Below are 12,385 nucleotides of genomic sequence, written 5' to 3' on the forward strand. Positions count from 1 at the left end.
GGCCTTCATTGAAAATACGAATTTGTTCTTAACTGATTTGCCTAGTTAAATAATAAATAAATAAAAATAGCAATAAGGCACCTCGGGGGATTGTGGTATATCGCCAAAGGGGGAGATCAAGCTGATCCTAACTGTTATAGGCCTATTTCTATTTTTCCCCGTTTATCAAAAGTGTTGGAAAACTTGTCAATAATCAATTGACTGGCTTTCTTGATGTCTATAGTATTCTCTCTGGTATGCAATCTGTTTTTTTTTTGTCTCAGCCACTGCCTGTCACCAAGGGAGTACCCCAAGGCTCAACCCTTACTTATTGTTTAAACAGAAAACACAGGAGATTGGTGGCACCTCCTAGTGGTTAAAGCGTTGGACTAGTAACCGGAAGGTTGCAAGTTCAAATCCCCGAACTGACAAGGTACAAATCTTTCGTTCTGCCCCTGAACTGACAGTTAACCCACTGTTCCTAGGCCGTCACTGAAAATAAGAATTTGTTCTTAACTGACTTGCGTAGTTAAATAAAGGTAAAATACATTTGGGAGGAGGAGCTCGTGGTAATGGCTGGAAGCGGAATCAGTGGAATGGTATCAAATGCATCAAACACATAGTTTGATTCCATTCCAGACATTATTATGAGCCGTCCTCCCCTCAGCAGCCTCCACTGATATAACATTATCATAGTATTATAAAGAGAACATTGGTGAAAACTGTTAGTACAGAAATATCTGTACTATCCGACAGGATGCTCTCGATTGTGCAGTTGTAAAAGTTTGTGAGTGTTTTTGGTGACAAGCCAAATTTCTTCAGCCTCCTGAGGTTGAAAAGGCGCTGCTGCGCCTTCTTCACCACGCTGTGTGTCTGTGTGGGTGGACCATTTCAGTTTGTCCGTGATGTGTACGCCGAGGAACTTTCCACCTTCTCCACTACTGTCCCGTCGATATGGATAGGGGGCTTCTCCCTCTGCTGTTTCCTGAAGTCCACGATCATCTCCTTTGTTTTGTTGACATTGAGTGTGAGGTTATTTTCCTGACACCACACTCCGAGGGCCCTCACCTCCTCCCTGTAGGCCGTCTCGTCGCTGTTGGTAATCAAGCCTACCACTGTAGTGTCGTCTGCAAACTTGATGATTGAGTTGGAGGCGTGCATGGCCACGCAGTCATGGGTGAACAGGGAGTACAGGAGAGGGCTGAGAACGCACCCTTGTGGGGCCCCAGTGTTGAGGATCAGCGGGGTGGAGATGTTGTTTCCTACATTCACCACCTACGGGCCGGCCCTTTTGCAATGTAACGTTAGCTAATGCATTGGAGTCAGAAGGACAAAAATGAAAGCAACCTTTCCATTGGAAACAGGCTAAAAACAATCAAACATAGCCTCATATTTATCTCATTATAGCTAGCTAATACATCCGTGTGATATCCAAACAGCTAACTTTAGCTAGCTACTACTACTGGACAGTAGATGCTGTTAGCAACAACAACAAAAAACTGCATTCAACATTGCAAGGCGATGTAGCTAAGGTTATTTACTCACGTTTAGCGCAAGGGAATCGAAATCATCGTCAAGTATGTCCTCAAGAAGGGCATCTATCTATATCTTCGCTGTCCGTTTTTCTGGGTGTATCGTCAGTGGTGCTGACGGTGTGAAGCGAGGAACAGTTTTAGCAAGCTAACGTTACATAGCTAACTACGTGATTTAGCTAACATGCTTGATGAAATAACAATGCATTTTAGGAAGGCTGATACAATGTAAACGCCTGGGCATTACCAATCACAGGAGAAAAATATCACGTTGTCGGCAGGATTCGAACCTGCGCGGGAAGATCCCAATGGATTTCTAGTCCATCGCCTTAACCACTCGGCCACGACAACTGCTGATGCTATTGAAGACAGAAACCGGTAATAGCCAACATAAAATTACAAATATATCAGACACTGACTGATATTATGTTTTAGCAAAACTCAAATTACGTTGGTAACCATTTTTTCCAGGCTGTATCATCACAACCGGCAGTGATTGATAGGCCCAGAGGGCAGCGCACAATTGGCCCTGCGTCATCCGTGTTTGGCAGGTGTAGGCCTTCATTGAAAATACGAATTTGTTCTTAACTGATTTGCCTAGTTAAATAATAAATAAATAAAAATAGCAATAAGGCACCTCGGGGGATTGTGGTATATCGCCAAAGGGGGAGATCAAGCTGATCCTAACTGTTATAGGCCTATTTCTATTTTTCCCCGTTTATCAAAAGTGTTGGAAAACTTGTCAATAATCAATTGACTGGCTTTCTTGATGTCTATAGTATTCTCTCTGGTATGCAATCTGTTTGTTTTTTGTCTCAGCCACTGCCTGTCACCAAGGGAGTACCCCAAGGCTCAACCCTTACTTATTGTTTAAACAGAATACACAGGAGATTGGTGGCACCTCCTAGTGGTTAAAGCGTTGGACTAGTAACCGGAAGGTTGCAAGTTCAAATCCCCGAACTGACAAGGTACAAATCTTTCGTTCTGCCCCTGAACTGACAGTTAACCCACTGTTCCTAGGCCGTCACTGAAAATAAGAATTTGTTCTTAACTGACTTGCGTAGTTAAATAAAGGTAAAATACATTTGGGAGGAGGAGCTCGTGGTAATGGCTGGAAGCGGAATCAGTGGAATGGTATCAAATGCATCAAACACATAGTTTGATTCCATTCCAGACATTATTATGAGCCGTCCTCCACTCAGCAGCCTCCACTGATATAACATTATCATAGTATTATAAAGAGAACATTGGTGAAAACTGTTAGTACAGAAATATCTGTACTATCCGACAGGATGCTCTCGATTGTGCAGTTGTAAAAGTTTGTGAGTGTTTTTGGTGACAAGCCAAATTTCTTCAGCCTCCTGAGGTTGAAAAGGCGCTGCTGCGCCTTCTTCACCACGCTGTGTGTCTGTGTGGGTGGACCATTTCAGTTTGTCCGTGATGTGTACGCCGAGGAACTTTCCACCTTCTCCACTACTGTCCCGTTGATATGGATAGGGGGCTTCTCCCTCTGCTGTTTCCTGAAGTCCACGATCATCTCCTTTGTTTTGTTGACATTGAGTGTGAGGTTATTTTCCTGACACCACACTCCGAGGGCCCTCACCTCCTCCCTGTAGGCCGTCTCGTCGCTGTTGGTAATCAAGCCTACCACTGTAGTGTCGTCTGCAAACTTGATGATTGAGTTGGAGGCGTGCATGGCCACGCAGTCATGGGTGAACAGGGAGTACAGGAGAGGGCTGAGAACGCACCCTTGTGGGGCCCCAGTGTTGAGGATCAGCGGGGTGGAGATGTTGTTTCCTACATTCACCACCTACGGGCCGGCCCTTTTGCAATGTAACGTTAGCTAATGCATTGGAGTCAGAAGGACAAAAATGAAAGCAACCTTTCCATTGGAAACAGGCTAAAAACAATCAAACATAGCCTCATATTTATCTCATTATAGCTAGCTAATACATCCGTGTGATATCCAAACAGCTAACTTTAGCTAGCTACTACTACTGGACAGTAGATGCTGTTAGCAACAACAACAAAAAACTGCATTCAACATTGCAAGGCGATGTAGCTAAGGTTATTTACTCACGTTTAGCGCAAGGGAATCGAAATCATCGTCAAGTATGTCCTCAAGAAGGGCATCTATCTATATCTTCGCTGTCCGTTTTTCTGGGTGTATCGTCAGTGGTGCTGACGGTGTGAAGCGAGGAACAGTTTTAGCAAGCTAACGTTACATAGCTAACTACGTGATTTAGCTAACATGCTTGATGAAATAACAATGCATTTTAGGAAGGCTGATACAATGTAAACGCCTGGGCATTACCAATCACAGGAGAAAAATATCACGTTGTCGGCAGGATTCGAACCTGCGCGGGAAGATCCCAATGGATTTCTAGTCCATCGCCTTAACCACTCGGCCACGACAACTGCTGATGCTATTGAAGACAGAAACCGGTAATAGCCAACATAAAATTACAAATATATCAGACACTGACTGATATTATGTTTTAGCAAAACTCAAATTACGTTGGTAACCATTTTTTCCAGGCTGTATCATCACAACCGGCAGTGATTGATAGGCCCAGAGGGCAGCGCACAATTGGCCCTGCGTCATCCGTGTTTGGCAGGTGTAGGCCTTCATTGAAAATACGAATTTGTTCTTAACTGATTTGCCTAGTTAAATAATAAATAAATAAAAATAGCAATAAGGCACCTCGGGGGATTGTGGTATATCGCCAAAGGGGGAGATCAAGCTGATCCTAACTGTTATAGGCCTATTTCTATTTTTCCCCGTTTATCAAAAGTGTTGGAAAACTTGTCAATAATCAATTGACTGGCTTTCTTGATGTCTATAGTATTCTCTCTGGTATGCAATCTGTTTGTTTTTTGTCTCAGCCACTGCCTGTCACCAAGGGAGTACCCCAAGGCTCAACCCTTACTTATTGTTTAAACAGAAAACACAGGAGATTGGTGGCACCTCCTAGTGGTTAAAGCGTTGGACTAGTAACCGGAAGGTTGCAAGTTCAAATCCCCGAACTGACAAGGTACAAATCTTTCGTTCTGCCCCTGAACTGACAGTTAACCCACTGTTCCTAGGCCGTCACTGAAAATAAGAATTTGTTCTTAACTGACTTGCGTAGTTAAATAAAGGTAAAATACATTTGGGAGGAGGAGCTCGTGGTAATGGCTGGAAGCGGAATCAGTGGAATGGTATCAAATGCATCAAACACATAGTTTGATTCCATTCCAGACATTATTATGAGCCGTCCTCCCCTCAGCAGCCTCCACTGATATAACATTATCATAGTATTATAAAGAGAACATTGGTGAAAACTGTTAGTACAGAAATATCTGTACTATCCGACAGGATGCTCTCGATTGTGCAGTTGTAAAAGTTTGTGAGTGTTTTTGGTGACAAGCCAAATTTCTTCAGCCTCCTGAGGTTGAAAAGGCGCTGCTGCGCCTTCTTCACCACGCTGTGTGTCTGTGTGGGTGGACCATTTCAGTTTGTCCGTGATGTGTACGCCGAGGAACTTTCCACCTTCTCCACTACTGTCCCGTCGATATGGATAGGGGGCTTCTCCCTCTGCTGTTTCCTGAAGTCCACGATCATCTCCTTTGTTTTGTTGACATTGAGTGTGAGGTTATTTTCCTGACACCACACTCCGAGGGCCCTCACCTCCTCCCTGTAGGCCGTCTCGTCGCTGTTGGTAATCAAGCCTACCACTGTAGTGTCGTCTGCAAACTTGATGATTGAGTTGGAGGCGTGCATGGCCACGCAGTCATGGGTGAACAGGGAGTACAGGAGAGGGCTGAGAACGCACCCTTGTGGGGCCCCAGTGTTGAGGATCAGCGGGGTGGAGATGTTGTTTCCTACATTCACCACCTACGGGCCGGCCCTTTTGCAATGTAACGTTAGCTAATGCATTGGAGTCAGAAGGACAAAAATGAAAGCAACCTTTCCATTGGAAACAGGCTAAAAACAATCAAACATAGCCTCATATTTATCTCATTATAGCTAGCTAATACATCCGTGTGATATCCAAACAGCTAACTTTAGCTAGCTACTACTACTGGACAGTAGATGCTGTTAGCAACAACAACAAAAAACTGCATTCAACATTGCAAGGCGATGTAGCTAAGGTTATTTACTCACGTTTAGCGCAAGGGAATCGAAATCATCGTCAAGTATGTCCTCAAGAAGGGCATCTATCTATATCTTCGCTGTCCGTTTTTCTGGGTGTATCGTCAGTGGTGCTGACGGTGTGAAGCGAGGAACAGTTTTAGCAAGCTAACGTTACATAGCTAACTACGTGATTTAGCTAACATGCTTGATGAAATAACAATGCATTTTAGGAAGGCTGATACAATGTAAACGCCTGGGCATTACCAATCACAGGAGAAAAATATCACGTTGTCGGCAGGATTCGAACCTGCGCGGGAAGATCCCAATGGATTTCTAGTCCATCGCCTTAACCACTCGGCCACGACAACTGCTGATGCTACTGAAGACAGAAACCGGTAATAGCCAACATAAAATTACAAATATATCAGACACTGACTGATATTATGTTTTAGCAAAACTCAAATTACGTTGGTAACCATTTTTTCCAGGCTGTATCATCACAACCGGCAGTGATTGATAGGCCCAGAGGGCAGCGCACAATTGGCCCTGCGTCATCCGTGTTTGGCAGGTGTAGGCCTTCATTGAAAATACAAATTTGTTCTTAACTGATTTGCCTAGTTAAATAATAAATAAATAAAAATAGCAATAAGGCACCTCGGGGGATTGTGGTATATCGCCAAAGGGGGAGATCAAGCTGATCCTAACTGTTATAGGCCTATTTCTATTTTTCCCCGTTTATCAAAAGTGTTGGAAAACTTGTCAATAATCAATTGACTGGCTTTCTTGATGTCTATAGTATTCTCTCTGGTATGCAATCTGTTTGTTTTTTGTCTCAGCCACTGCCTGTCACCAAGGGAGTACCCCAAGGCTCAACCCTTACTTATTGTTTAAACAGAATTGGTGAAAACTGTTAGTACAGAAATATCTGTACTATCCGACAGGATGCTCTCGATTGTGCAGTTGTAAAAGTTTGTGAGTGTTTTTGGTGACAAGCCAAATTTCTTCAGCCTCCTGAGGTTGAAAAGGCGCTGCTGCGCCTTCTTCACCACGCTGTGTGTCTGTGTGGGTGGACCATTTCAGTTTGTCCGTGATGTGTACGCCGAGGAACTTTCCACCTTCTCCACTACTGTCCCGTTGATATGGATAGGGGGCTTCTCCCTCTGCTGTTTCCTGAAGTCCACGATCATCTCCTTTGTTTTGTTGACATTGAGTGTGAGGTTATTTTCCTGACACCACACTCCGAGGGCCCTCACCTCCTCCCTGTAGGCCGTCTCGTCGCTGTTGGTAATCAAGCCTACCACTGTAGTGTCGTCTGCAAACTTGATGATTGAGTTGGAGGCGTGCATGGCCACGCAGTCATGGGTGAACAGGGAGTACAGGAGAGGGCTGAGAACGCACCCTTGTGGGGCCCCAGTGTTGAGGATCAGCGGGGTGGAGATGTTGTTTCCTACATTCACCACCTACGGGCCGGCCCTTTTGCAATGTAACGTTAGCTAATGCATTGGAGTCAGAAGGACAAAAATGAAAGCAACCTTTCCATTGGAAACAGGCTAAAAACAATCAAACATAGCCTCATATTTATCTCATTATAGCTAGCTAATACATCCGTGTGATATCCAAACAGCTAACTTTAGCTAGCTACTACTACTGGACAGTAGATGCTGTTAGCAACAACAACAAAAAACTGCATTCAACATTGCAAGGCGATGTAGCTAAGGTTATTTACTCACGTTTAGCGCAAGGGAATCGAAATCATCGTCAAGTATGTCCTCAAGAAGGGCATCTATCTATATCTTCGCTGTCCGTTTTTCTGGGTGTATCGTCAGTGGTGCTGACGGTGTGAAGCGAGGAACAGTTTTAGCAAGCTAACGTTACATAGCTAACTACGTGATTTAGCTAACATGCTTGATGAAATAACAATGCATTTTAGGAAGGCTGATACAATGTAAACGCCTGGGCATTACCAATCACAGGAGAAAAATATCACGTTGTCGGCAGGATTCGAACCTGCGCGGGAAGATCCCAATGGATTTCTAGTCCATCGCCTTAACCACTCGGCCACGACAACTGCTGATGCTATTGAAGACAGAAACCGGTAATAGCCAACATAAAATTACAAATATATCAGACACTGACTGATATTATGTTTTAGCAAAACTCAAATTACGTTGGTAACCATTTTTTCCAGGCTGTATCATCACAACCGGCAGTGATTGATAGGCCCAGAGGGCAGCGCACAATTGGCCCTGCGTCATCCGTGTTTGGCAGGTGTAGGCCTTCATTGAAAATACGAATTTGTTCTTAACTGATTTGCCTAGTTAAATAATAAATAAATAAAAATAGCAATAAGGCACCTCGGGGGATTGTGGTATATCGCCAAAGGGGGAGATCAAGCTGATCCTAACTGTTATAGGCCTATTTCTATTTTTCCCCGTTTATCAAAAGTGTTGGAAAACTTGTCAATAATCAATTGACTGGCTTTCTTGATGTCTATAGTATTCTCTCTGGTATGCAATCTGTTTGTTTTTTGTCTCAGCCACTGCCTGTCACCAAGGGAGTACCCCAAGGCTCAACCCTTACTTATTGTTTAAACAGAAAACACAGGAGATTGGTGGCACCTCCTAGTGGTTAAAGCGTTGGACTAGTAACCGGAAGGTTGCAAGTTCAAATCCCCGAACTGACAAGGTACAAATCTTTCGTTCTGCCCCTGAACTGACAGTTAACCCACTGTTCCTAGGCCGTCACTGAAAATAAGAATTTGTTCTTAACTGACTTGCGTAGTTAAATAAAGGTAAAATACATTTGGGAGGAGGAGCTCGTGGTAATGGCTGGAAGCGGAATCAGTGGAATGGTATCAAATGCATCAAACACATAGTTTGATTCCATTCCAGACATTATTATGAGCCGTCCTCCCCTCAGCAGCCTCCACTGATATAACATTATCATAGTATTATAAAGAGAACATTGGTGAAAACTGTTAGTACAGAAATATCTGTACTATCCGACAGGATGCTCTCGATTGTGCAGTTGTAAAAGTTTGTGAGTGTTTTTGGTGACAAGCCAAATTTCTTCAGCCTCCTGAGGTTGAAAAGGCGCTGCTGCGCCTTCTTCACCACGCTGTGTGTCTGTATGGGTGGACCATTTCAGTTTGTCCGTGATGTGTACGCCGAGGAACTTTCCACCTTCTCCACTACTGTCCCGTCGATATGGATAGGGGGCTTCTCCCTCTGCTGTTTCCTGAAGTCCACGATCATCTCCTTTGTTTTGTTGACATTGAGTGTGAGGTTATTTTCCTGACACCACACTCCGAGGGCCCTCACCTCCTCCCTGTAGGCCGTCTCGTCGCTGTTGGTAATCAAGCCTACCACTGTAGTGTCGTCTGCAAACTTGATGATTGAGTTGGAGGCGTGCATGGCCACGCAGTCATGGGTGAACAGGGAGTACAGGAGAGGGCTGAGAACGCACCCTTGTGGGGCCCCAGTGTTGAGGATCAGCGGGGTGGAGATGTTGTTTCCTACATTCACCACCTACGGGCCGGCCCTTTTGCAATGTAACGTTAGCTAATGCATTGGAGTCAGAAGGACAAAAATGAAAGCAACCTTTCCATTGGAAACAGGCTAAAAACAATCAAACATAGCCTCATATTTATCTCATTATAGCTAGCTAATACATCCGTGTGATATCCAAACAGCTAACTTTAGCTAGCTACTACTACTGGACAGTAGATGCTGTTAGCAACAACAACAAAAAACTGCATTCAACATTGCAAGGCGATGTAGCTAAGGTTATTTACTCACGTTTAGCGCAAGGGAATCGAAATCATCGTCAAGTATGTCCTCAAGAAGGGCATCTATCTATATCTTCGCTGTCCGTTTTTCTGGGTGTATCGTCAGTGGTGCTGACGGTGTGAAGCGAGGAACAGTTTTAGCAAGCTAACGTTACATAGCTAACTACGTGATTTAGCTAACATGCTTGATGAAATAACAATGCATTTTAGGAAGGCTGATACAATGTAAACGCCTGGGCATTACCAATCACAGGAGAAAAATATCACGTTGTCGGCAGGATTCGAGCCTGCGCGGAAAGATCCCAATGGATTTCTAGTCCATCGCCTTAACCACTCGGCCACGACAACTGCTGATGCTATTGAAGACAGAAACCGGTAATAGCCAACATAAAATTACAAATATATCAGACACTGACTGATATTATGTTTTAGCAAAACTCAAATTACGTTGGTAACCATTTTTTCCAGGCTGTATCATCACAACCGGCAGTGATTGATAGGCCCAGAGGGCAGCGCACAATTGGCCCTGCGTCATCCGTGTTTGGCAGGTGTAGGCCTTCATTGAAAATACGAATTTGTTCTTAACTGATTTGCCTAGTTAAATAATAAATAAATAAAAATAGCAATAAGGCACCTCGGGGGATTGTGGTATATCGCCAAAGGGGGAGATCAAGCTGATCCTAACTGTTATAGGCCTATTTCTATTTTTCCCCGTTTATCAAAAGTGTTGGAAAACTTGTCAATAATCAATTGACTGGCTTTCTTGATGTCTATAGTATTCTCTCTGGTATGCAATCTGTTTTTTTTTTGTCTCAGCCACTGCCTGTCACCAAGGGAGTACCCCAAGGCTCAACCCTTACTTATTGTTTAAACAGAAAACACAGGAGATTGGTGGCACCTCCTAGTGGTTAAAGCGTTGGACTAGTAACCGGAAGGTTGCAAGTTCAAATCCCCGAACTGACAAGGTACAAATCTTTCGTTCTGTCCCTGAACTGACAGTTAACCCACTGTTCCTAGGCCGTCACTGAAAATAAGAATTTGTTCTTAACTGACTTGTGTAGTTAAATAAAGGTAAAATACATTTGGGAGGAGGAGCTCGTGGTAATGGCTGGAAGCGGAATCAGTGGAATGGTATCAAATGCATCAAACACATAGTTTGATTCCATTCCAGACATTATTATGAGCCGTCCTCCCCTCAGCAGCCTCCACTGATATAACATTATCATAGTATTATAAAGAGAACATTGGTGAAAACTGTTAGTACAGAAATATCTGTACTATCCGACAGGATGCTCTCGATTGTGCAGTTGTAAAAGTTTGTGAGTGTTTTTGGTGACAAGCCAAATTTCTTCAGCCTCCTGAGGTTGAAAAGGCGCTGCTGCGCCTTCTTCACCACGCTGTGTGTCTGTGTGGGTGGACCATTTCAGTTTGTCCGTGATGTGTACGCCGAGGAACTTTCCACCTTCTCCACTACTGTCCCGTTGATATGGATAGGGGGCTTCTCCCTCTGCTGTTTCCTGAAGTCCACGATCATCTCCTTTGTTTTGTTGACATTGAGTGTGAGGTTATTTTCCTGACACCACACTCCGAGGGCCCTCACCTCCTCCCTGTAGGCCGTCTCGTCGCTGTTGGTAATCAAGCCTACCACTGTAGTGTCGTCTGCAAACTTGATGATTGAGTTGGAGGCGTGCATGGCCACGCAGTCATGGGTGAACAGGGAGTACAGGAGAGGGCTGAGAACGCACCCTTGTGGGGCCCCAGTGTTGAGGATCAGCGGGGTGGAGATGTTGTTTCCTACATTCACCACCTACGGGCCGGCCCTTTTGCAATGTAACGTTAGCTAATGCATTGGAGTCAGAAGGACAAAAATGAAAGCAACCTTTCCATTGGAAACAGGCTAAAAACAATCAAACATAGCCTCATATTTATCTCATTATAGCTAGCTAATACATCCGTGTGATATCCAAACAGCTAACTTTAGCTAGCTACTACTACTGGACAGTAGATGCTGTTAGCAACAACAACAAAAAACTGCATTCAACATTGCAAGGCGATGTAGCTAAGGTTATTTACTCACGTTTAGCGCAAGGGAATCGAAATCATCGTCAAGTATGTCCTCAAGAAGGGCATCTATATCTTCGCTGTCCGTTTTTCTGGGTATATCGTCAGTGGTGCTGACGGTGTGAAGCGAGGAACAGTTTTAGCAAGCTAACGTTACATAGCTAACTACGTGATTTAGCTAACATGCTTGATGAAATAACAATGCATTTTAGGAAGGCTGATACAATGTAAACGCCTGGGCATTACCAATCACAGGAGAAAAATATCACGTTGTCGGCAGGATTCGAACCTGCGCGGGAAGATCCCAATGCATTTCTAGTCCATCGCCTTAACCACTCGGCCACGACAACTGCTGATGCTGTTGAAGACAGAAACCGGTAATAGCCAACATAAAATTACAAATATATCAGACACTGACTGATATTATGTTTTAGCAAAACTCAAATTACGTTGGTAACCATTTTTTCCAGGCTGTATCATCACAACCGGCAGTGATTGATAGGCCCAGAGGGCAGCGCACAATTGGCCCTGCGTCATCCGTGTTTGGCAGGTGTAGGCCTTCATTGAAAATACGAATTTGTTCTTAACTGATTTGCCTAGTTAAATAATAAATAAATAAAAATAGCAATAAGGCACCTCGGGGGATTGTGGTATATCGCCAAAGGGGGAGATCAAGCTGATCCTAACTGTTATAGGCCTATTTCTATTTTTCCCCGTTTATCAAAAGTGTTGGAAAACTTTTCAATAATCAATTGACTGGCTTTCTTGATGTCTATAGTATTCTCTCTGGTATGCAATCTGTTTTTTTTTTGTCTCAGCCACTGCCTGTCACCAAGGGAGTACCCCAAGGCTCAACCCTTGCTTATTGTTTAAACAGAAAACACAGGAGATTGGTGGCACCTCCTAGTG

The 12,385-nt window shown here is 43.9% G+C and overlaps 4 non-coding genes across 4 annotated transcripts; all 4 read right to left on the bottom strand.

Moving 5' to 3' along the window:
* Positions 1 to 1,780: 1,780 nt before the first annotated feature.
* trnas-aga (transfer RNA serine (anticodon AGA)) lies at positions 1,781 to 1,862 on the bottom strand. Its single transcript has one exon. It is a non-coding gene; the product is annotated as a tRNA-Ser (tRNA).
* Positions 1,863 to 3,847: 1,985 nt separating this feature from the next.
* On the bottom strand, positions 3,848 to 3,929 carry trnas-aga (transfer RNA serine (anticodon AGA)). Its single transcript has one exon. It is a non-coding gene; the product is annotated as a tRNA-Ser (tRNA).
* Positions 3,930 to 5,914: 1,985 nt separating this feature from the next.
* On the bottom strand, positions 5,915 to 5,996 carry trnas-aga (transfer RNA serine (anticodon AGA)). Its single transcript has one exon. It is a non-coding gene; the product is annotated as a tRNA-Ser (tRNA).
* A 1,618-nt stretch (positions 5,997 to 7,614) lies between these two features.
* Positions 7,615 to 7,696, bottom strand: trnas-aga (transfer RNA serine (anticodon AGA)). The gene has a single exon. It is a non-coding gene; the product is annotated as a tRNA-Ser (tRNA).
* Positions 7,697 to 12,385: the final 4,689 nt, after the last annotated feature.

Source organism: Oncorhynchus mykiss, chromosome 2, assembly GCF_057628025.1.
Source record: "Oncorhynchus mykiss isolate SJ-2025 chromosome 2, ASM5762802v1, whole genome shotgun sequence".
Lineage (NCBI taxonomy): Eukaryota > Metazoa > Chordata > Actinopteri > Salmoniformes > Salmonidae > Oncorhynchus > Oncorhynchus mykiss.